The sequence below is a fragment of the Astatotilapia calliptera genome, chromosome 23, assembly GCF_900246225.1.
Source record: "Astatotilapia calliptera chromosome 23, fAstCal1.2, whole genome shotgun sequence".
Lineage (NCBI taxonomy): Eukaryota > Metazoa > Chordata > Actinopteri > Cichliformes > Cichlidae > Astatotilapia > Astatotilapia calliptera.
This window is the reverse complement of record NC_039323.1, coordinates 39,780,905-39,806,271: the sequence shown is the minus strand read 5'-3', so window position 1 is coordinate 39,806,271 and position 25,367 is coordinate 39,780,905. Positions and strand designations below refer to the sequence as shown.

General features: G+C 41.8%; 1 long non-coding RNA gene and 1 pseudogene across 1 annotated transcript; one reads left to right on the top strand and one right to left on the bottom strand.

Moving 5' to 3' along the window:
• Positions 1-3,871: 3,871 nt before the first annotated feature.
• Positions 3,872-6,718, bottom strand: LOC113016475 (uncharacterized). Its single transcript, XR_003271253.1, has 3 exons — positions 6,426-6,718; positions 5,996-6,122; positions 3,872-4,681 (listed from the first exon to the last, which is right to left on the bottom strand). It is a non-coding gene; the product is annotated as an uncharacterized LOC113016475 (long non-coding RNA).
• A 3,351-nt stretch (positions 6,719-10,069) lies between these two features.
• LOC113017057 (uncharacterized) lies at positions 10,070-10,184 on the top strand (annotated as a pseudogene).
• The last annotated feature ends 15,183 nt before the right edge of the window (positions 10,185-25,367 follow it).

Below are 25,367 nucleotides of genomic sequence, written 5' to 3'. Positions count from 1 at the left end.
CACGAGTGGAGGAAACTCTAGATGTTGTAGATGCTCGGCTGACTTGAGACCCACGCGAGCTATGAACTGCATCCTTTCTAGCTCCAACCTGTGATGCGCTGTCATCTGGGTTAACAGCTTCTTCCAAGTCATCTGTAATGTGCTCCTGCTGCTCAGCTTCATTTGGAATCATATGCTTATGATCCTCTGCGATCCATTTCTTTGTTGTTTGCATAAACTCTCTTATAGATGCCATTTTGGGCTCAAACCAATTGTCCTGGTCAAATATTTTTTCTTCTTCAGACAAAAGGCTCATAACCTGGTTATTGTGACTGTGAAACTCATTCAGAGCCAATGCAAAGTCACTTTCCATTATTTCTTTCACATTTTGAAGGTTCTGAGCATCACTCATCATTATCTTTATCTCCTTTATTTTGCCTGTGATTGTTCCTAATGTTCGTCTTCTTAAGGCAATCCATCTGTGTAATTTTTCTTCCAAAGCTTTCTCTGTTAACTTGCATGTTCTTCCCACCTCTTTCCTCCGCCATCTTATAAGTTGCCGGGTTTATTGGCTCAATTAGCATGCACTATTTGTCTTCTGCTTAGAATCTTTAATAGACATAGTGTAAACCATCTTCATAACATGCCAAAAACTCCGCATAGACCGCATCAAATCTTGTTTTACAACATGCAGTCCCACAGACAAAGAAAGAAAAAAGAGATCGGGTTTGACGATAACACGCAGTTAAGTTTCACTTTCGTTTTCCACTAGACTTAACAAGCCTCCAAAAAACGTCTTTTTCTTCTTACTGCACGAAGTACTAAGAGAGTTTGTTACCTTCTTCTACAGAATAATCCAAAGAATTATCCGGTTCGGTGCCAGCATCCTTAAGCAGTGCCTCTTACTTTCCGTTAGGTTGCTCCCTTCCGTCCGAGCGCCATGCAGCCGATCCTCCACATGTCGGTGAAGCTCAGTTTTTTGACTTATGTAGCGGCGGCACTCCGTCCCTATTTCACTCTTCTGTACCGCCATTAGGAGTCAGTCCGGCAACATGCATTGAAACGCGAGCAAGTCCAAGTATCCTTCTTGCAAACAATATGTTTATTGACACTTTTAGTTTACATGGCAAGACTCGGTCAAAAAACTGTGTCGCTTCCAGCTTATCCAACTCCTCAACTACGTAACTACAGTGCGCCGGAAGCTCAAAATACTAAAAAGCGCTTTAGAATGTTGCACTTCTCTATTCTATACATTTAACAAACAGTATTTTAAAATCAACTAGAATTATATTCTTAACATCAAACATATATATTTCTCCTCTAATCATTTTACCAGTACCAATAAAATTAACCTTTAATTGGCTCTTACACAAACTGTGTCACTCCTGTTCCTTTCGAGCCTATCCATGAAACTAGGAAGATTGGTGTCTCTGTGCTCAATAACTCCAAGGATCCAAAGACTGTTTTAGACTCAGATGGTTGTGAGCTACAAACTGAAATGAAGGGTCCTGAGGGTTCGGTTAAAAATGAACTGTGTGTTCCCCAGCCCTCAGCTCAGTTAGCCGCCCGGCCTAAAGCCCAGTCGCCGCCTCCACCACCACCATCACTACACCCAGCCATTCAGGCTGCTACTCAGTCAGACATTCATAGCCCTGCCGTTAATACACTCTGTAGCTGAGCCACTAGCTGCCCGACCCGCAGCCACTTCAGCCACTCCTCCACCCGTTACACCTCCACTACAACCGTCACTGCAGTCTCTAGTGCAGTCTCCAGTGTCCCCAGTGCAGCATCCCTTAGCACAGTCATCCACTCAATCACCAGCTCCACTTTCCCCTCAACTATCACTACCACCTCTAGCTCAGTCTCCTGTGCACTCACCTCTGGTTCATTCTCCTGTGAAGTCATCAACTCCACTGCCTACTCCACTCTCACCACCTCCGTTACAACAGACATCAGTTCAGTCCCCTGTGCCAGTGCAGACGCCCTCAGTTCAGTCTCCCGTGCAGTTATCTACTTCACCACCATCAGTAGCTCAGCTCCCACTCTCATCCGCATCTCCAGTAGCTCAGCTCGCACCTGAACCATTGGCCCAGTCCCCGATAGCAATACGGTCTTCTGTTCGGCTTAACATTCAGCCAGGGGTCCCAAACCTCTCTGGCTCTACATCAGCTCCTGCTGGAAGCTCGGATGAGCTCATCCAGGACTCCGCGGCTCCCATGCCGCCATCTACCTCGTCCGCTGGGGGTTCCAGTGAGCCCGGCCAGCACCTCCTCGTCTCCGCTGGAGGGTCCGAGGGGCCCGTTCAGCCTCCTGTCTCCGCTGGAGGGTCCGAGGGGCCCGTTCAGCCTCCTGTCTCCGCTGGAGGGTCCGAGGGGCCCGTTCAGCCTCACGCCGCATCAGCTGGAGGGCCCGAGGAGCCTGTCCAGCCGCCACCTGCGACCGCCTCGTCGTCGCCTGGTCCGGCTGCATCTGCCTCTGCTTCTGGTCCAGCTTCGGCTTCAGCCTGTGCTCCCCCTGGTCCGGCCTCCGAGTCTTCGTCCTCGTCTGGTCCGGCCTCCGAGTCTTCGTCCTCGTCTGGTCCGGCCTCAGCCTGTGCTTCGCCTGGTCCTGCCTCGTCTGGTCCTGTGCCCACCAGGCCATGGCCAGCACGCCTGAGACTGGAGGGCCGCCGCTGCCTTCCGCGCGGTCGGCCCCCTGAACTGCTCCGTTGTCTCCTTCGCCGCCGCCGCTGCCTTCCGCGCGGTCGGCCTCCTGAACTGCTCCGTTGTCTCCTTCGCCGCCGCCGTTGCCTTGCGCACGGCCGGCCTCCTGAACTGTTTCCACGTCGCCGCCGTTGCCTTGCGCACGGCCGGCCTCCTGAACTGTTTCCGCGTCGCCGCCGTTGCCTTGCGCACGGCCGGCCTCCTGCACTGTTTCCGCATCGCCGCCGTTGCCTTGCGCACGGTCGGCCCCCTGAACTGGTTCCACGTCTCCGCCGTTGCCTTCCGCATGGTCGGCCCCCTGAACTGCTCTGTGTTTGGGTTGTTTTCTTGGGCTCCGGTGTTTGCTGTGCTCTTCTTTTGTTTTCTGTTCCGAGCCCTCCGTCCTGGGCCCCCGCCGCCCGCCCTGGGTTGTTTTCTGTTTGGTTTTGTTTTTCTGTGTTTGGGCTGTCTGGAGCCAGCCCTTGAGGGGGGGTACTGTCACGGTCCTGGGTCTCCTGACCCAGCGTTTTTAGTTCTTTGTGATTTTTGTTTATTGTACTTGTGTGTGATTTATTCTATGGCTTCTAGTTTTGATCCCTTGCCCTTCATGTCTCTCTGTGTCCCCTCTGTTCTGTGTAATTGTGTGTCTTTGCATGTTTGAGTTTCTTGTTTCTGTCACTCTGCATTGTGCATTATGTCTCATGGTTGGTTTTTGTTACTCTCTCTAGTCTAGTCTCTTGTGTTCCCAGCTGAGTATTTCCCTGTGTATTTTGGTTCTTAGACCTCTGCCTTATGGTTTATGTCTCTGTATTTCTTAGTTGCTGTCTCCACTGTGTCAAGTTCGCGTCTCTGTGTGATACTTCCTGTTTTACTTTGATGGTCCGTGTCTCATGTGAATGCGTCCTGCTTTGCTTGTCTCGTCAGTCCTGATTTCTCCCAGCTGTGCCCTCCTTCTGTGTCTCATTCCCCTCGTTACTTCCCAGTGTATTTAAACCCTGTATTTCTCTGAGTCAGTGTCGCGTCGTCCCTCATGCTGTGTGGATCTCCCTGTGTGTCTCTCTGTGAGTTTTCCAAGTTCCCAGTTTAGATTAGTTTGTATGTTTTTCCCTGCCAGCAAATAAAGCTGAGTTTTGAGTTCACCTCCCTGAGTCTGTGAGTCCTGCACTTTGGGTCCAACTCCTGCCTGCCGCACAGCGATTCATGACAGAAACAGCTCATGTGTGTTCAGTGAAATGTGTGTGATCATGAGACTAGTCATTGACATCGTCCAGACTGTAAAAGTATCACAGAAACACAGTCACCTTTGGCACTGCGTCACAAGCCAGCCATGGCTGATGACAGAATCACTGAACAAGTGGCAGCATGTTACTGTTACGACATGTTAATGCTTTGGACCACAAACTCAAAGCAACACGAGCTTCAGGAATCGTTCGATGTTCTGTGATTACTTTGCAGTTTTAGAGAGATTCAAATTCATTGTGTGTTTAGCTACAGGTTAACAGTCTTCACAGCTAAGTTTTGCTTCCACCAAAGAGAAAAGAAAAAATAATATTAGGGGCTTTCCTGAACATACTTAACACTAGTTGTTAGCCGTCTAAGACCAGAATGTCTCTTGCAAAGTGTACAGGTAAATTATTTTCACAATCAACTGCAACATATCTGTTAGTGAGGAGATTACCAGTATACTGGCATCTGGGTTTTCTGGCTCCCTCCTTCCTTAGTTCACACTTAACAACTTTGAACTTCTTGTGACTTTTTGTCATTTGAAGTGTTTCATCAAATATTCCCTCAACACAAATGTTTTTGATCTCACTTGGATTATCAAGGATGAACGTGTTGGTATCTTTACAGCTGTTGTCAACATTGTAGATCTGTTTCCTTCTTATAACCGTATCACAATCCATTGCAGTCATCTTGGCGTTTATGTGCTGTCTTCTAAACTGGCCATAGCGGGTTTCTTCAAGCGTTGAACTCTCAGTGGCAATGAGCAGCAAACAGATAAACAGGATCCTCATTATTACCTGGTGAAGAAAAAACAGAAACAATATTCTGATTGAGAATTTTATCCAGAAAAAGCACAAATTATTGCAACAAATATGTAATAAATTTGAGTCTACATGCTAACTTGTGGTTCCTAAAGTAGAATGGGAAGTGATAGGTTTGTAGCATAAACCACAGTTTACTACACAGCAAAAATCAAGACACAAGTAGGCAAAGTTCTTTGTGTTACTCATGCATGAGGGAGACCTGCCTGGAGCCAAGTGTCTCTCTGAAGAGGAGTGAACGCACCCCCCTCTTCATGCTACACAGAGTTGTTACAGACCTCCTAGGATGAGACATTCTTTCAATCTACAAATGAATATATACTTCTAAGCATATATAAATATATATTTCTAAGCATAAATGACAATCCAACAATACAAATCTAACAGGAAGCAGAGGCTTCAACTATCACCCAGCCCTCTCCTGTTGAGCCTGCTCCTATTCTGGCTTCAAGCCCAGCAAGAAGCGTCGGATCAGCTGCTGAATGATTGCTTAGTTACTTTGCTTTTGTCTTTGGGTGCTCAGGGACTTCTCATACACTCCTTCCCCTTCATTCATATTCTACTGTTACATACACTATGTTGCCAAAAGATTCTGTTCCTCTGCTTTCACACACACATATAAACTTGAATTACATCCTATTTTTAATCCATATGATGTCGACCTCCCTGTAAATGCTTTCCACAGCGTTTAGGAGTGTATGGGGAATTTATGAGGTCAGCCACTGATCTCACACATTAACTTGCAGTCTCTGCTCTATTTATGAGCAGTTCTTTCAGGTTGAGATCAGGACTCTGTGCAGGCCAAACTCGCTCATCCATGTCTTTATGGATCTTGTTTTGTGCACTGGTGTGCAGTGACGTTGGAACAGGAAGGGGCCATCCCCAAACTGTTCCCACAGACTATGGAGCATGAACGTATCATAAGTGTTTTGGTGTGTAGAAGCATTAAGAGTATCTTTTACTGGAACTAAGGGGCCGAGTCTTAAATTGCTGTTGAATCTAAATGTCTTATAGTGAGACACATTAGAATTTTGATTTTGTCTTTTCACAAACTGATCGCCAGCCAGAAATCTTTACATCACACAATGAAACAATTTGCAAGAACTTAAACGTCGACTCGGACATGAAATCATCATAAATGTAAACGCTGGAAGCTTTCCTCACATCTCCTCGTGTATTGTGGCTTGGTCTGTAATAACAAATCTGCACTGCACATCTGAAAACGAATAAAACTCAACTCAAGAACCTCACGACCTTTGCTGCACTAAAAGGCATCCAGCATGAGATTACCTTATTTTTGCTTCACTGATGAGTGAATGAGTGGTTGTTGGTTGGTTGGTTGGTTGGTTGGTTGGTTAACCTGCAGCGGTTCAGGCACAAGTGGGTCGTGTGGAGCAGCAGGTGAAAGGCTCTGAAGCTGGCGAAAGATTACAATAAATCAAATACATGACTGAATAGGCAACATCTGATAGTCAGTGTGAATGAAAATGAAAGATTATCTAACATAAAGACTGGTCTCAAACTGTACATGCATGTAGCTTATGCAGGATTTGTGTGCTCACAGAACCCAGATAATGTCAGCATGTTTTTAAGCCCGTGTCTGGATTGTAAAAGTAGGTAAAGTGTGGCAGGAGCGAGGGTTGTTATACTTCCTTGGAGGTGTAGAACATGAGCCTGTTGAGAATTAAATATTTTTATTGCACAAACAAAACATTCTTACCAAATGAGGAGCGAAGACTCGAGATGAGCAGAGTGTAGCTGAGACACGCTGTTACGTTCAAGTCAGTCAAACTGGAACAAAGAACACTTGGTTCTTGTCACTTTCATTTTTATACATTTCAGCAGCACCGCCTTATGTAATCATTTAAATTATCACCTACATCACCAGTGCACCAGTTCTAAGAAAATGTACCACTTCTCTGTTTGTGTTTCAGAAACTTAATGCAACATGACCACAGCATCACGCAAATGTAGTTTGTCACTCATAGCTGGCTTTTCTACTGTTTTACGAAAAAAAAAGTTTTCTTGCATATTTGCAGGCCAAACAATCAGGTTGAACGATCAGGCTTGACGCCTCCATTTCTACCTGTTCGTGTTTCCAAAGTAGAATCACTGTGGCGATCGCTTTAAAGGCTGGCTTTCATTGTTACATTGTGTTCATACCTAAATACTAAGAGAAAGTTCATATGTGTGTCCTCATTAGGACCAGGATTTGTGTTGGTGTGTGGGACTGTTTCCTAAGGTTTATACTGTTACTGGTTATAATGTGACAATGTGTTTCAGCTATTTTACAGAGTAACACAAAAGTAGAATAAAATAGAATAATCCTTTAATTGTCCCACAAGGGGAAATTTGGTTGTAACAGCAGCCAAAAAGACAAATATACAAACAAACAGGACACAGGACACAGAACAGAAACATACACAATTTTTCTTACATATTTACATTAAGGACAATGGTTACTATAAACAGAGAGTACTGTACAGTTATTAAATTAAATAAAAATAATTACAGGTAAGAGGCAAACCAGGTTGTAGTGCAAATTGGTTAATTAACTAACTTATTGCAGTTACAGCATTGATGTAAACATCTATGTTTGTTGGGAGCAGTTCTGATTGTACAGTCTGACAGCTGCAGGGAGGAAGGACCTGCGGAAACGCTCCTTCATGCATCTAGGATGCAGCAGTCTCTCACTGAAGGAGCTCTGCAGTTCAGCAACATCTACATGCATGGGGTGGGAGACTCTGTCCATCAGAGATGTTATTTTGGCCAGAGTCCTTCTGTCTCCCACCACCTGCACTGGGTCCAGGGTGCATCCCAGAACAGAGCTGGCCTTCCTGATGAGTTTATCCAACCTCTTCCTCTCAGCTGCCGATAAACTGCTGCTCCAACATACCACACTGTAAAAAATGACAGATGTAATGTGTAAATAATGCATTGCAATACTTTTAAGAACACTGTTCTGTGTAATGCATTACTTTTTTGACTAGGTTCATGTTTCCCCAGTATTGAACTCTATAAGAACGGGCGATGCCTCCAACATGCACAAACATTTGACCCACAGCATGCAATTCATCTGCATGAATGTAATGCCTTTAATATGCTGCTTAGAGATGGTTGTAGATTTCAACGTGGAGCCAGTTACAACCCAATAAGAATCAATAAGAGAATCATATTGATAAGTGATATTGAGAATGCCATCCCTACCTGCCTGTGTGTCACCCTACTTGCTCATAGGGGTTCATATAATTGTTGGGTCTTCTGTTGTCCTTGTATTACTGTAGGGTTTTATCGTACAATATAAAGCACCTTTGTGATTTGGTTCTATAAAAATAAAGTTTAATTAAAAATAATATTTTTTCCGCTGTGCCTTGGCTCAGCCGGTTTCTCTTTTTGGTAATAACCTCTCCATCTCTGGAGAAAAACCCTTTCACGTGGTACTAAGTAGGCAGGGGTTTAAGGGTATCCCACAGAAAGCCTGTAAAGATTTGGATAGATGCACCTCTGCTTAGATTATATAGATTAGGTGTTGTTGTACCCCAGTTGCTTGGCACACACACAAAAAGAGGTGAAAAAGGTGAATCTCCAACATGAGCAGAAGAATTTTGCAGGGATCCAATAGCACATACAGTGGTCCCTCACTGTTTCGCTGATTTTTTCTTTTTTGTTGCATTTTTTATTTATTTTTTTAAGTGCATTGTATTCTGCGTCCTGACTGGCTGTAGACAATTAGACCATTGTCAATCAATCTCGTGTTGTGTCTCCTGTACAGTACAGAATGCGTTCAGCTGGTCAAATTTACATAAAGCTTCGATCGCTAGCAGTGTGACTCTGACGTGCTGTACTGTATGTTTGTAAGTTTTCTCCCCAACAAACACAACAATGTCGGCAAAACATCATCACCGGCGGGTGCCTTTGGTTTCCTTCTATAACACTGGACTTATTTTTCTACAAGACTTTGAGAGTGTTCAAACAAGAGAGAAAAGTGTGAAAATGTTCATGCCTGCCTGGGAAAAGTGTATAAAGTGTGTAGTGAGGGGTTTTACAGCCTTAAAACATCTATAATAATTGTAAAAAATAAAGTTGGCTACTTCATGGATTTCATACTTCATGGATGCTTCATAAAAAACGTACTGGATTTCTCCACAAATGTTCAGTATGTCCCATCATTATTTATTTTCCTGTGTGCAGATCCCGTGGAGAAAACAATGTTGTGGTGAGCTGTTCAGGATTAATTCTAAAGTGTGTGAAGTGTGAAGTGGTTTGGATCTGTCAATGCCCTGTGGAATATCGCTCGCTATCATAATGAACAATAAGCTCATTTTTAACTTTGTTTCTTGAAAGGATATATTTTGCAAACTCTTGAGTCATGAGTTCTGTAGCTGCGTCTTTGGCTCAGTGAATTTGAATATCTTACTTTCACAGCTGTCTGTTGCTTATCTCTGCTCAGATATAGCGTTCTCATTTCTGGTTTTTTAATCAGTATAAAATGGTTTGTAAGGAACTTACAAAGCAGTTTCACCACTGAGCACCATATATGGTTAGTCTTTCTTTTACAGGCATTTATCAGAAATGCATCATCACTACCAGTATGAAGACAATGACTGCAGCGCTATTTGATCAGAATATGTTGTCTTTATATTGCTTGTTTTATGCTAGCATCTTCTTGCAATTGGGGCCTTCATTTGTTTCTCTATTTGGCTCCAGGAAGGAAACTATAAAATACTACAAGGTCAAATATCAACCATGGCTTTCGCTCTAGCATCCACATCACATAGACTATCTAGTCTTTTTATGCGGTACATGATCCCAGTTGTAGCAGAGTAACAAGCACATTACACATTTTAAGATTACTTTGATGCTTTTTTTTCTGATTTTGAAGTTTTCTCAGGTGTATGTTCAGGACAATTACTGGAAGCCACATTTCCTTACCCTTACCTCTAATGAATCTCTGTAGCCAATAAAGGCCCAAATACAGCTGCCCTCAGTTCTTATTCCCAACACGTAACATACCAAAAGTTTGTCATGGCCTGAGGCATCTCATAGTAACGTGAAAGGTATCTTTCCGCATCCTTATGAGATGCTCCAGATTCCCATTTGAAAACAACCGAACGCTGCTCGCAGCAGTAACACACACTTGGAGCAGAGGCTCCTAACATTAACTCTATCCATAACTTTAACCTTAACCCTATCAGGTAGTGTTTTTCAAAGCGATTCATGATCAGAACAAAAAGCACATTTACATGTATAGATTTATTCCAAACGGCTCTCATGCCTCCAAACGCATACTGATGATTTGTCACAGCATCGTTACCTGTTGGGATGAGAACGTGTTGTTTCCAAATGTAATTAATGTATTAATTAATTAATGTACCACCCTGAACGCGCCCGATCTCGTCTGATCTCGGAAGCTAAGCAGGGTCGGGCCTGGTCAGTACTTGGATGGGAGACCGCCTGGGAATACCAGGTGCTGTAAGTTTTTGCACTTCCACACACAAACTGCAGAGGGCGCTACTGTTTAGTAAGAAACTTCATGACCTCTCTTCTAATTTTTTGCTTGTGTACCGTTAAAAAATTAAAACAACAATCATCTCTGCAGCTTATTGGAGACACCTTTGTGATTCTGTTGTAGAGCAGAGCAGAGGCAGACATTTGATACACCCGGGGCTTAGCCCTAAAGGGTAGTATCAGAATCAGAATCAGAAAGGGTTTTATTGCCAAATGTTGAGCAGGTTTACAACATTAGGAAATTGCTGCGGTGCTTCAGTGCAAACATAGTGTCATAAATTGCGCTTAAATAGACATGAAAAAAATAAAAGTAAGAATAAGAATTTAAAGTGCTACGTAGAAAGATATATGCATGAGATATACATGAGATATATACATGAGAATAAGAATTAAGAGTGCTACGTAGAAAGATATATACATGAGTGCAGGTGGTGATCAGTGCTAAACATGGAATGATGCAGTGAACACAGCGTAGGATCATGTGTTAGTGGTGGGAACAGTCATACGGTTATTGTTCATGAGTCCAACAGCAGAGGGGAAGAAACTGTTCTTATGGCGAGAGGTTCTGGTGCGAATGGACCGGAGCCTCCTGCCTGAGGGGAGCAGGTCAAACAGACTGTGTCCAGGGTGAGAAGGGTCAGCTGAGATCCGAGCTGCACGCCGCAATGTCCTGGAGGTGTACAGGTCCTGCAGAGATGGGAGTCTGCAGCCAATCACCTTCTCAGCAGAGCGCACAACACGCTGCAGTCTCTGTTTGTCCCTGATAGTGGCTCCAGCGTACCACACAGTGATGGAGGAGGTGAGGATGGACTCGATGATTGCAGTGTAGAACTGCATCATCGTCCGTGTTGGCAGGTTGAATTTCTTCAGCTGCCTCAGGAAGTACATCCTCTGCTGGGCTTTCTTAATGACGGAGGTGATGGTGGGCTCCCACTTCAGGTCCTGGGTGATGGTGGTACCCAGGAAGCGGAATGAGTCCACAGAGATGATGGGGGTGTCAGTCAGGATGATGGGGGGGAGTGGAGCTGTGTGCTTCCTGAAGTCCACAATAATCTCCACTGTTTTCTGGGCATTCAGCACCAGGTTGTTGTGGCTGCACCAGGACACCAGACGTTCAACCTCCCTCCTGTAGGCAGACTCATCCCCGTCCGAGATGAGCCCAATAACGGTGGTGTCATCTGCAAACTTAATTAGCTTGACAGACTGGTGGGTGGAGGTGCAGCAGTTGGTGTACAGGGAGAAGAGCAGAGGAGAAAGAACACAGCCCTGAGGGGAGCCGGTGCTGATGGTCCGAGAGTCCGAGACATCCGGGACTTGGGGGTGGGGGGGAAGAAATGACTGAAAGATTAATTGGCTCTGTTTTGAGTTCATATTCATATAGGGAAAAATATATCACATGTGCAGGACACCTTAAAGTAGTTTTTTAATTAAGCAGCAAGGCAGAACAAAGTCGGGGCTGTATCAAGACACGAGGACTAAACCCCAATTCAACCAGACCCAGAACTGATCCGGAATTAAAACAGGACTACAACAGTTCAGAAGCAGGACTACTTAGGATTTAACCAAGACAGAACCAGAATCAGAGCTAGATGATAGTAGCACTAAAAATCATCATAGACCTGCACTACACTTATTTTTTAATTCTACCAAAGTCCACTATTTAGATTCAGAAAAGTTTAGATAATTATTTAACCTTGTTGTGCAAACAAGCCTGCAAAACTTAATAAATATAGAATTTGAAAAATAACAAACCTAACAAGAAACACTAGGTACGAGATACATGAGGACCTATGATACGCTGATACTTTTGGTAAACAACCATTTGACTAACATGTGTGTCTCATCTGCTCTTGTTCATCTCTGTTCTGTCCTCTCTCTCTCTCTCTCTCTCTCTCTCTCTCTGTTCCTCTCTCTCCCTCTCTGCTCCTCTCTCTCCCTCTCTGCTCCTCTCTCTCCCTCTCTCTCTCTCTCTCTCTGTTCCTCTCTCTCCCTCTCTGCTCCTCTCTCCCTCTCTCTCTCTCTCTCTCTCTCTCCCTCCCTCTCTCTCCCTCTTTGTGCTGACAATCAAACCAAACACCAACATCATCAAATATACAGTTGAAACCAGATATTTACAAACTCTTCAGATAAAAACAAAAACACTTTTTTAATTGTAACATCAAATCAGACTAAATGTTTATTTTTTATGTTGATAAATATAAAAAACATATTTGTTAACTTTAAGAGTAAAGAGAGAAACTGTCTGTATTTCTTAATTGTAAATGGCACCAAATTGTATTCAAACTGAGCCACACTTATGGAGCTCCACAGTTCTTTTCCAGGTGTTTTGGTTGACATCTCTTGATGTTCCCATGTCACAGAAACAGGCTCTGTGTTTTGCCTTATATGCATCCACAGGTGTGCCACCAACCTATCAGAAGCTTCTTCAGCTCAGAATGGAATCGTCTGGAGTTTTCTTATTAATTAACAGAGGTGGGACCAAGTCATTGTTTTGCAAGTCTCAAGTAAGTCTCAAGTCTTTATCCTCAAGTCTCAAGTCAAGTCTCAAGTAATGTCAGGCAAGTCAGAGTCGAGTCTCAAGTCACTGGTGTAAAAGTCCGAGTCAAGTCACAAGTCTGAAACTTTGAATTTCAAGTCCTTTCGAGTCTTTAAAAAAAAAAAGAAAAAATAATGTTGCAGTTATGCTAAATGTAAATATTAGACCATGTAATTTTAAAATCTGTGTTTTTCTCAACACATGACAAAATAGTGAACTTAGAAAATATACACAAATTGTGAAATTGCACCTCTTTAAAATGCAGCTCAATTAAACCTAGCTCCAAGAATAATTTTCACCGACAGTTCTGAGATAAGCTGCATGTTATTCTTGGATGCGGTTGTAGGACCGGCTTTAAAATCGCATGACAAAAATATCATACACATTAAAAAAAACTGTATCACCAACGTAGCCTGGACAACATTTGCTAGTTAGATGAAGTCAGCTATCTCATCTTAGCATATTTATATGCATATTTATAATCATACGGTTCTTGGAGTGAGTGCATACACTCATGAAGTTTAGTAACTTCCGGTCACTGCAACAAGCCCAGGTACAGTTTACCGACGGATGGGTACAGGACCTTGAAATGCACCGTGTAGAAAGTAAAGACCATCGTATGTATCATAAGTTTACCAGTCTCACAAATCGTCGTCATAAATACACATTCGTTAACCGTTTATTAATAGGACCTTTGAGCTCAACGGTAATTAATTAGTAGTAGAAATAATTTCTGGTAGCATCACAGAAATGTAGCAGTGACAATAATATTGTATGCTGTAATCGTACTGGGCAATTAGTGATACAAAAAACCTGTTTTATCCTGTGAATAAAAGTATATGTTTTTGTCAATGTACCATAATAACAGAAGCGAAACGCAATATTGTGTCAGGACAATTCACTATTTATGCACAATAAATAAAGGAGCATAGCACGACAATTTCTGTTCAGCGCCAGACTTGCTTGTAACCTATATCACCAATTATGTTATGAAAATGACGCATTAACTACAACAGCAGACTGACCTTTGAGGAAATGCTTGGAGCAGACTAACCTGTGAGCTGGAGGGTTCTGGGACGTTATATTTGATCTTTGAATGGCTGCGATCCAGGCCATCCGTCGCGTCTTTGTTACTTCGGAAACATGGCTCGAACAATTTCTCTTCAACGACGTAATCCGATAACAACCGATCTCTTTACCCGTCGGCTTCCCGTGGCTGTCATGCGACCGGCTATTGCAGTTAATAATACAACAGCTTCTTGACATTTTTGTGTTTCTTTTTATCACTGTATAACTGATTTCAATTGAAAGCCTGCGTGCGTTAGTACCGCTTGCCACGAGTTCCCAGAATCCTTTGCGGTTCTACCCGTGAATGACGTCACATTTTCAATCTCTATATAATATGCATGTTAAATTTTATATTTGGGGTAAAATATCAAGTCTTTTCAAGTAAACCGGTTCAAGTCCAATTCAAGTCCCAAGTCATTGGTGTAAAAGTCCAAGTCAAGTCACAAGTCTTAGAACATTTTTTCAAGTCAAGTCTAAAGTCATAAAATTAATGACTCGAGTCTGACTCGAGTCCAAGTCATGTGACTCGAGTCCAAGTCATGTGACTCGAGTCCACACCTCTGTTAATTAACAATAAACTTAGTGTGTATGTGCTCCTAAATTTGGTGAAAGTGATAAAAAAGAGACAGCTCTCTCTCTTTAACTAATTCAAAATATATTTCAATATTTATTTATGCAAAACAAAACAAGTTTACTCTAAATTGATGTTGTACAGTAAAAAAATGTTCTTGTGTTTTCCATAAAGTGTATGTAAATATCTGGTTTCAACTGTGAATATACTGCTGTGTATTGAAATTCCTTTTGTTTTGCATAGAAATATACTGAACAACATACAAAGCATAATATATAAAATAACATCTACCAGAGTTTTTCTTTGAAAGAAGCTCCTTATGTCCAGTCTTGTATATCAGTGCATAACTGAAACCGATTTATTTAGCCGTGGAGGGAAACAACTGAAAATATGAAATAAACACACATGTAAGCTGAGACTCTCTAAAGAAACAGCATTGTTGTTGTTCGGCTTTTCATTTCACCTTTTGTTGATTCACTTGAAGAGCAAGTAACGTAATATGGGTCAAGTGATCAGTTTGATATCAATCTTTTGTGATGCACCGTCATATTTACATTATTTGTACAGTACGAATGATTTCCTTTGGAACCTGGTCAAACTTCAGTTCTCTGTCTGCCTCGCTGCGCTTCTCCAACAGCGCACTCGCAGGCAGCAGCTGCCCCGCCCCCTCGCTCAGTGCCTGAGCTGGGATCATACCAATATTAAGGGGAAAAGTTCACAGCAAATGTCTTTAGTGGCAGGAAGGATCGATTCTTCACCAATAGTGAATGACTTTTTAGCCTTAGCAATACGGTTAGCCACCAAGTATGATGCTCTCAGTGCACTTGTATTTGTTGTTGTGGAGGCCCTCAGTAATGGCTTCTGTCCCTGTTGTTCCCGCTTTTTTTCTTTTAAACTAGTCCAAAGGCTTGTTTTTTAATGTCTCCAAGTGACGAAGCAGTTTTGAAGGCTTCATTGCCTCATTGGAGAGCTGGTCTCCACATATATTATGCAGAGCGGGCTTGGTGCATGGGAATCACTTGTTGCAATATATCCACTTGTTGTCTGTTAAATGCAGCTTTCTTTTTCTTAGTAGTTGTCATAGACTCTTCTTCTGTCTCCTCACTGGGCCTTTTTTCCTTTGCAAAGAAACCCTCCAAAGACATCTGTTTTTTACTAATTTTGCTAGTTTGTGGGTTTAATATTAACTAATGTATCTTGACATGCGTCAAGAGTCAGTCATAGACTGAAGTAACTGAGAGAATTCAGTCTTTTTCCAAATAAAACACTGTTCAGAGTCGGATAATAAATAAAACGGAAATAATGTAAGTTATTTATTTTTTCTGTGCGGTACGAGCTTCAACTCTCTTGACCCGGTACCAAACGACTCAAGGCCTGGTACCGGTCCGTGGCCCGGGGGTTGGGGACCGCTGCTATAGACTACAGTGTACGCTCTACACCTACTTACTGGTTTGTGTTGCACCAGTCTGCATCTCCCAATTACTTTGTGTGTTTCGCTTACAGCTCCGCACCACCCAGGCGGCAAAAAATGTGCATGTTCTTTGTGATCTCGTAACCAATGCCCTCTGCCGTCAAAGTCGAGAATTAGTTAATGGGCATCATGTGACTAGTGGAAGCCAGATCCTTTTATTTAGCAAAATTGGGGTTATTAGTTAAATGTTATTGTTGAGGGGCACAGACAGCACATGTACACAGATTAAAAAATAGTAATGCCTCAAGAACAGGGCTCTTGGGACGTCCAAGAGGAAAGGGACAAATGCTCAAGCCCCCTCCGTTATGGCAACGACGTTTACACTTTTGTCTTTTAGACATTTAGAAAAGTCTTAGAAATGAATCGCATGCCAAAATGAAAACAAAAAAATTGGATGACATTAAAAACAAAAGAAACAAGAGACAGGGCGCTGAATAAGAACTTGTCAGCTTGTGAGTCTTGTAACTGGTGATGCTCCAAATGTTAAAAAATAAATATATAAAAACCAACAAACACCAAAAAGTGACATTTATTATATGCTTATTCTGTGATCAGATAAAAAATTTTTTTATTAGAAGCAAGCTGGATCTAAGAGATTATTTCTACACAGCATCCTACAGTCAGTACAATTAATATGTCGGTATTGGTGGGATGAATATAAAATTCCCTCATCAGAAGGAAATAATAGTTTTATGTTATTTCATGTAACATGTGAAGAAATACAGGTTGATCACATGTTAAAAAATGTATATACTTATTGCTAAGACAGACTCAAATAAAAACTTATAATGAAGAAGACGTTTCCAGCGACGTTTAGTTAGAGCTGATGATAAATGTTGCTCTTTTGTTATCTCAGAAATGTATATTTGTGGGTACAGAAGTAGAGCGCATGGGGATTTTTCCTATAGTTGCATTATTGGATTCAAAGGTCATTTCATCACCATAATAGTGCACAGGTAACTTTCCTTCACATTTGACCACAACTATTCTGTTAGTGAGAAGTGTGCCTTTATACTGACACTTGGGTTTCCTGGCTCCATTGTTCTTTAGGTCACATCTAACAATGCGAAACTTTGCTACACTCTTTGTCGTGCCATTCGTCTGATCATATCTTCCTTGACCGTTACAAATGGCTTTGACCTGTTTGTAATCACTGAGGATGAATGTGTTAACATCCTTACATTTGTTTCGATCAGCATATATTTTCTTTTTTTTTCATTTCTGTATCACATTTTTTCACGCTCATCTTGGCATCTACATGCTGTCGTCTAAACTTTTCATAATTTGTTTCATTCAGTCGCTTCTCAATTCGGTTGGGTTGAAGATTGGCTGGTTTTGAGAGTCCAGTAACAAAGGGCAGCACAAGCAGCAAACAGGTAAACATGATCCTCATTGTTTCCTGGAGAGAGAAAAACAGGAACATTTTCCAGATCAAGAATTTAATGCAACAAAAGCGTCATCACTGTAGTGGCAGAAGTAAGTATTTGATCCCCTGCTGAATTTGTAAATTTGTTCCCTTATGAAGAAATGAACAGTCTCTATTTTTTTGTGGATGTTTTATTTTACTGGAGAGAGACATGAACACCAACAGAAAAAAAACACAATACATGATTTCTTTTCACTGATTTGCATATAATTGAGTGAAGTAAGTTTTTGATCCTCGACAACCCAACAAGCGTTCTGTGGCATGAACTGAGCCCACTTTGTTTGGAGGAAGAGAAATGCTGAGTGTAACCCACAGAACATCATCCCCACTGTCAAGCACAGAAGTGGAAACATTATACTGTGGGGCTGTTTTTCTGCCAAGGATACAAGACGACTTCACCACACTGAGGCGGACAGTAGATGGAGCCATGTACTGCAAAATCTTGGACAAGAACCACTTTCTCTCAGGCAAAAGACTGAAGATGTGTCATCGATGGGTCTTCCAGCATGACAATGGCCTAAAACATACCACTGATGCAACAAAGGTGTGGCTAAAGAAGAAGCACAAGGACATGGAGTGGAGCTAAGGCAGTCTCCAAACCTCAGTCCTGAAGAAAATCTGTGGAGGGAGCTGAAGCTTAAAGTTACCAAACAGCAGCAAAGAAATCTAAAGAATTTAGAGAGTTTGTGGAAGGAGGAGTGGAAAAAAATCCCTCCTGAGATGTGAGCAAACCCAGTGACCAACTACAAGAAACATATTACCGCAGTGCTGGGCAATAAAGGTTTCTCCACCAAGTACTAAGTTGTGTTTGAGATCAAATACTTACTTCACTCAGTGACATATAAATCAATTCATTTATTTTAGCAAATACATTTTTTATTCAATTTTGGTTGATATTCTGTCTCATTACATCAAAATGAAAATACTTTAAAAAAAAATTAGAGACTGATTATTTAATATAAGTGAACAAACTTACAAACTCAGCAGAGGATCAAATGATTATTTCCCCCCAGATAATAGCTTCTTTTTATGACCAGCTTTTCTCTTTTTTGTCTTTTTGAAAAGTTGCTGGCCAACAAAGTTTTATTCATTTATTAAAAAAATAAATAAATAAATAAAAAATAATAATAATAAAAAAGTTTTATTCATAGATGTTTTTTGCATTAGATAAATTTGCAAACTGAACTCCACGCTTCCAGAACCTCTCAGTTTGTTCTTGTTTCTTTATTGACTTATATAGAAACCCACATAAGTTTGTTTAACTTATGTAACAAATGAATAAAGCAACTAAATTTAAGTAAAAGGATAATTTTAGTATTTCTGATCCATTCTTTACAGAATTTTTTCAAATCATTTTCAAACATTCAGATTTTTGTCTTTTATTTTCTTGTTAAACCTCGTAAACGGTGAACTAAAAACCCTGGAGTATGGTTTGAAACGTTGATATTTTAGTCTGAAAAGGAGCATGTTTCGCTTTCTGGAAGCGTTTATGTTGAAACTGGAGCACTAATCAGTACTTCTCCACACCTGTGGTGCACGCGCTGCGCAGAGCATGCGCGCCAGAGGAGGGGGCTGACTTACTTGAGCAGGAAGCGCGGACTGAGAGACAAGTCGAAAAGAAAAGACGGAAGATCGCTGATGAGGAAAAGCAGAAAGAAATAATTTAACTGAGCTTGAAATGAAACAAGAGCTAGCGAATCTCTGCTGGACAGGTAATTACCGCTGTTTGGTTTAATATTCTATTTTAAACAGTGTAACTATGAACTAAGACGAATACGGATCATATATTTTCATACAGTTATGTTCCAGGTTGATGTTTGCGTGTCTTCACTGTAAAGACCGCAGGTTATTGGAGAGTGCCTGAAAGGAAAATATGCGCCAAGGATCATTTAAAAAATAATAATTAAAGTAAATGAAACTAACTAAAAACATGTGTCATTACTTTCTTATTCCTTTTAATGATGACTTTTAAAATCATTAAATGATAAAATAAAATAAAAATAAAAAATCAATATCAATATAACAGCTTCCAAAAATTCAATATCAAAACCAGTCTAATTTTTACTTTAGTAAATATTTTGAAACTTTTCAGAGAGCCACGGAGGACATGTTGAACAATAATATTGTGTAATTTTTAAAAGTATTACTTGATTTTTTTAAAACAGGAAATTGTAATCATTTACATACATTTGGTAGCATGTAGACATTATGAAGGGGCTGCTTTACCTAATAATTTTTTACATTCACAAGATTAAACTTGACTTTTTTCACGAAGACACAAATAAAATTGTGGAGTTTGCTGGTAAGACCTTATAATCTTAGAAATATTTGAATATGCCTGCATAGCAGCTCATTTAGGGTGATCGTGGCTCAAGAGTTGGGAGTTCCCCTTGTAATCTGAAAGTTGCCGGTTCGAGCCCCGGCTCGGACAGTCTCGGTTGTTGTGTCCTTGGGCAAGACACTTCACCTACTGGTGTTGGCTAGAAGGGTCGATGGCGCGATATGGCAGCCTCGCTTCTGTCAGTCTGCCCCAAGGTAGCTGTGGCTACAACTGTAGCTGCCTCCACCAGTGTGTGAATGACTGGGTGTGTAAAGCGCTTTGGGGTCCCTAGGGGGGACTAGTAAAAGCGCTATACAAATACAGGCCATTTACCATGTGACAGAAGTTTTTATGTAAAGTAGTGGAAATTAACAACAAGTCCTTTAAATAAATTTGATGATTTTTTAAACTCTCAGTTGATGAGTTCATGAGTAGGGCAGGGTATCGTCACTGATTTCTAGAATCGATTCGCTTCCAATTCACAAGGTACCGAATCAGTACGATCCACGATTCGATTCGATTTGAATCTGGGAAATTTGGACAGTCAGAAATATTATAATTCAGATCAGTACAGTACATTTTATTGTATCTATAAAAAGGAAGCTGACACACACAAGACGTTATCAGAGGTGTGAGCGTCACAGCAGATGCCTTTGTGTCAAAGTAGCTGAAGATAAAACACAGAAAAACATGAAGGTGGTTTTACTGTTCTGGGATTTTATAAAAATATTCTGCAGTACATCAAAAATGAAAGAAAACCATTAATCAACATATGAACGTTACCTCTGACATTACCGCGGTTTTATTAGAGACACGGCTAAGCGTTTTGCATTTTGCATAATTTTAAAAAGTTTACATTTGTTTAGTATTGAACGGCAGAAATTGGGTTTTCTTTTCGGAAGTAAGTAAAACAGCAGCTGACAGCCTGTAAACAACGGTAGACTTCTGTGTAACAAGCAAGACAACAGACAGACAGAGAGAGAGAGCTGTGCATCGTGGTGGAAGCAAAACAGCAAAAGTCAGAGTGAATTCATGACGATGTTTATGTGAAGCGTAGTTTGCTGCTTCGTTTGCTGCTGGTTCAGTCAATGTTGTTTGGAGAGAGATAAAACTAACAGCTTTATGATCAGCGCAAAAAGGGCGTGAACACAAAGCGCGGACCCGCCGACAAATCAGAATCAGCGAGCTGTCGGCTTTCAGCCCCGACTGTGAGAAAGGCGACATCTAACTGATTCTGATCCGCGCTCCGCGCTGTGTGTTTACATCTTTGTGCAGAATCCGTGTTCCTGCTCTCATTTACTGTCTTAGCTGTTTGGTGGTTGTTGAAAGTTTGTGATCTTTCACCAGAGATTCTGGCATTTCGGGCAAAATAAATTTATATTTAAAAAAATCAATTCAGGATTTTAATGGATTGATTTCACGTTATCCAAGCCAGAATCGATTTTAATCGATAAATCGATTATAAAAACCCACCCCTATTCAGGAGGTGTATCTAAAGACAACTTCTCTACTTGCATCCACACATTGAACCTTACAGAGGGAAACGGTCATTGCACTCAGTCATGACAACATTCTTGCTAAATATAATTATTTATATTATAAAGATATGAAACTTTTAAGCAAACTTTTCCAACTGAGGACACTTACCGTACTTTTTGCTTTACTGATCAGTGGTTGGTTGATTAACCTGCAGGAGTTCAGGCACGAGTCAGTCGTCTGGAATAGCAGGTGGTGAAGATGTCTTCATTAAATGAAATGCTCTAAAGGGAGAATTAAAATTGAACATTATTTGAACATAAATAAAAAAAGATAGGCCTCTGCCTGTGCATGCACATTTCTTATGCATGATATTCATGGTCACAGAACCCAGATGATGCATGTTTTAAAGCCCATATCTGGTTAGTGAATGTGAGTATAAGTGTGGCAGGAGATCGAGTTATTCAAAATAAGCCTGTTGTCTATAAAAGATTTTAAATATACAAATAAAAAGTTCTTACCAAACGAGGAGTCAAGATGAGCAGAGACCAGGTCTAGTGCAGCTCAGCTGTTATTAAATTCTACCTGAGCAGGTTGGAGCTCATTTGTGTCACAGACAAGTAAAACTTTGGGGGCTTCAGCTTTTAAACATTTCAGCAGCCCCACCTTAAATTAACTAGCATCAGTGTCTACATCACCAGCCCACCAGTTAGCACTGCTCTGTTTGTGGTTCAGAACATGCTGCAAACATGATGTGAGGACCAGTGACCACAGCTGCAGATGCAGGTTGTCTTTCATAGCTCGCGTTACAACAATTGCAGCTATTTTTTTTTCTTCAATTCAATAAACCACATGTTTTAAAAATAAGTAAATTAAAAAAATATTGACATTTGTGAAAAAAGTGCAGAAACTGCATTTTGGCTTAGTTTTTGTTAAGTAAATAATGGCACGGTGTAATATATCACGTGTTGTTATTCCCCTGATGTTGTATACACCTAATTTTAAAGTGGGCACTAAGACTCTATTGTAGAGTCTGACAGCAGCTGGAAAGATATCTGAAATTTCTCCTCGCACACTGTTGTTGCAGCAGCGTGTCACTGTAGGAGCTGCTCAGTGCTGCTAGGATGACCTGCATGTGGTGGGAGGTGGGTTTTTGTTTTATTTTTAATATCCTGTCCTATCTGCCAGCTTTTGCAATCAGAATTGTGACCTGAATGCATTGTGGTGCAGAACACATTTTGCCTTTGCAAGATCAGCTACTTAGAATCTCTATAGGCTCCTCTTGTTCATGTGACTATGTTATCTGTTTATTTATTCATTTCTATTTCAGTTATTACACTGGTATAGTATGACTATGTCACCTGCAGCCTCCAGCAGTACCAGTTACCTGAGACCACACATCTCAGCGACGTGTGCGTGCCCATCCCAGCAGGGGAAAGAGGGAAGCCCCAGCTGTCCCAGCAGAACACACCATAAAAGATGATTGATGTCACCCCAGAGTCATAGACGGTCTTCAGAAACTCCAAAACAATTGAATCTAGGCTTCTAGGTGTCCATCAGGTGTGATGTCAGAGCCACCAGCCTGCAGCTGTTGTTCATTTACATCTGCCTAATTTATCATTTATCCTCAGCACAATTTTCAGTTCCCTTGCCTGAAACTGGACAACATGTAAAGTCTAAATTCAAACAAAGGTTGGGGAAACCTGCACTGAGCTGAGACAGAAGAAGTCTGAAGTCGAACTCGGATGAGTGACAGAGCGTTCCTGCTACTGAAAACTCTACGTCCAGATGAACAAAATGAACTTTTCGGGACAGGTCCCCAGATGTTTTCTCTTCTCAGAATCCTCTTCACAGATCGTATCTCTTTTATCTGACATACAGTCATGTGGAAAAGAGTGTTTTCATAGGAATCTATAGAGTACTCTGAAAAACTAAGCACTGTACATGAGTGAGTAGCTTGCAGAGCCACCTTTTAGCAGCAGTAGCGTCACCAAATTGTTTCTGTATGACTCTTAGTCTGTCACACGGTTGTTTTGGCTGACGTTTCTTTACATCGTTTCGTCAGTTCATTGAGGTTTGTGGTATTGTTTATGTAAAGCCCTCTTAAGTTCCCAGCACTGTTTTTCAGGTTGAGGTGTGGACTGTGACCTGGTCATTGCAACACCTTGATTCTGTTGCAGCTCTGCTGATGTGCTTGGGATCTTTGTCCTGCTGCATTACCAAAACTCAGTTTTGACTGTAGACTACTTGGTATACAAGGGAATTCATGGAAAACTCAATGACTGCAAGGGCCCAGGTTCTGTAGCTGCAAGACAAGCTCAAATCATCACCCCTTCACCACCATGCTAACAGCTGGTATGCGGTGTTTGTGCTGTTATGCTTTGCAAATTTGCTACTAAACTTGCAGCCATGCTGTCATGCTGTTTTTAGAGAGCAGAGACTTTCTCCTTGCAACCCTTCCAAACAAGCCACACTTATTCAAACTTTTCCTAATTGTCATGGCCTTTAACATTTAACTTGCTAACTGAGGCCTGTAGAGTCTGAGATGTAGCTTCGGGATTTTTGAGCTTTTTCTGAGCACTGCACAGTTTGACCCTGGGGTGAATTTTCTGGGTCATCAGTTCCTGGGAACATTTATGACATTGTGTTAACAAACACCTGAATACTCCAGACCAGCAAACTGACAAAATATATGCTTTTATTGAACTGCTCACATATGCTGATGAGCAATTATTCAAATGCAGTGGATTAGCAGCATCTGGCTGTTAATCACCTTCTAATTTGCATTGAAGCAATAAAGGTGCTTTCTGAATAATATGAGCTGTCTGGTGTGGTATTCATATTTAAAGTGAATAATCAGAATAAGATTACTTAATAATCCCTAAGGAAATTATGTGGATTACAGTTGCTCCAAGTGTGTGTGTGTGTGTGTGTGTGTGTGTATGTATATATATATACATATATATATATATATATTTATAAAACACCCAGCACGCCCCTGCGGGCGGTTTATCCTTCAAGCTCGGGTCCTCTACCAGAGGCCTGGGAGCTTGAGGGTCCTGCGCAGTATCTTAGCTGTTCCTAGGACTGCGCTCTTCTGGACAGAGATCTCCGATGTTGTTCCCAAGCAGCTGGATAGCGTAGTGGTTAAACTACACGCCTTTGGAACAGAGGATCGCAAGTTCGATTCCTGCCTGGGGCGTCTGTATCCAGTAAGGGTCCTAAGGCTAGACCCCCTATGCTAAGCAAGCCTACCGCAGACATGAGCGAGACAGATAAATATGAAGGCATGCCGGCTCGGACGTCGCCCGGATCAACAAGGTCCGCGTCAGGTGTTGAGGAACCAGGGCACCCTGACGAAAAGTGGGCTACTGGAACAAGAAGGCATCGGTGGGCAAGGGACGAAAACAGGGCGTTGTTGGAATGCTACTACGCAAGTAACCCCGGCGGAAGGGGCTACATGAATAGGATGAGGGACCTATGGATTCTTCGATACCCAACATCCACAATGACGGCGAAACAACTAGTAGCTCAGTGTTCCAACATTCGAAAGAAGGGACTGCTCTCACAGCTAGAGATTGACGAGGTACAACACAAATGCTACGGCAAGGAGGAGTCAGGACGCCAGGTCAGGGGGGAGATATCATCACCCCCACCCGAGATTGGGTACATAGCCCCAAGTGCGATAGGAGAAGGATCGTTGAGTGCGAGAGGAACTGACCTGAAAAATAGGATCATATATATATATATATATACATATATACATTGAGCATGTTCGGGATGTGCTTGACCGGCGTATACGACAGCGTGTACCAGTTCCCACGAATATCCAACAACCTCGCACAGCCATTGAAGTGGAGTGGACCAACATGCCACAATTGACAATCTGATAGACTCCATGCGACGATGTGTTGCACTGCATGAGGCAAATGGTGGTCACACCAGATACTGACCGGTTCTGGGTCCCCAGACCCCCAATAGCACAAAAAACTGCACATTCCAGGGTGGCCTTTTGTTGTGGGCAGTCTGAGGTACACCTGTGCACTACTCATGATGTCAGATCAGCATCCTGATGTGGCACACCTGTGAGGTGGGATGGATTATCTCAATATGGCAGATGTGCCCACTACCACACATTTGGACTGATTTGTGACCACTGTTTGGGAGGGATGGTTATATTGTGTATTTGGAATGAATTTTAGGTCTCTACGTCCATCCCATGGGGAATGGGAGCAAAAACAAAAGTGTTGCGTTTATATTTTTGTTCAGTATATATATATATGTGT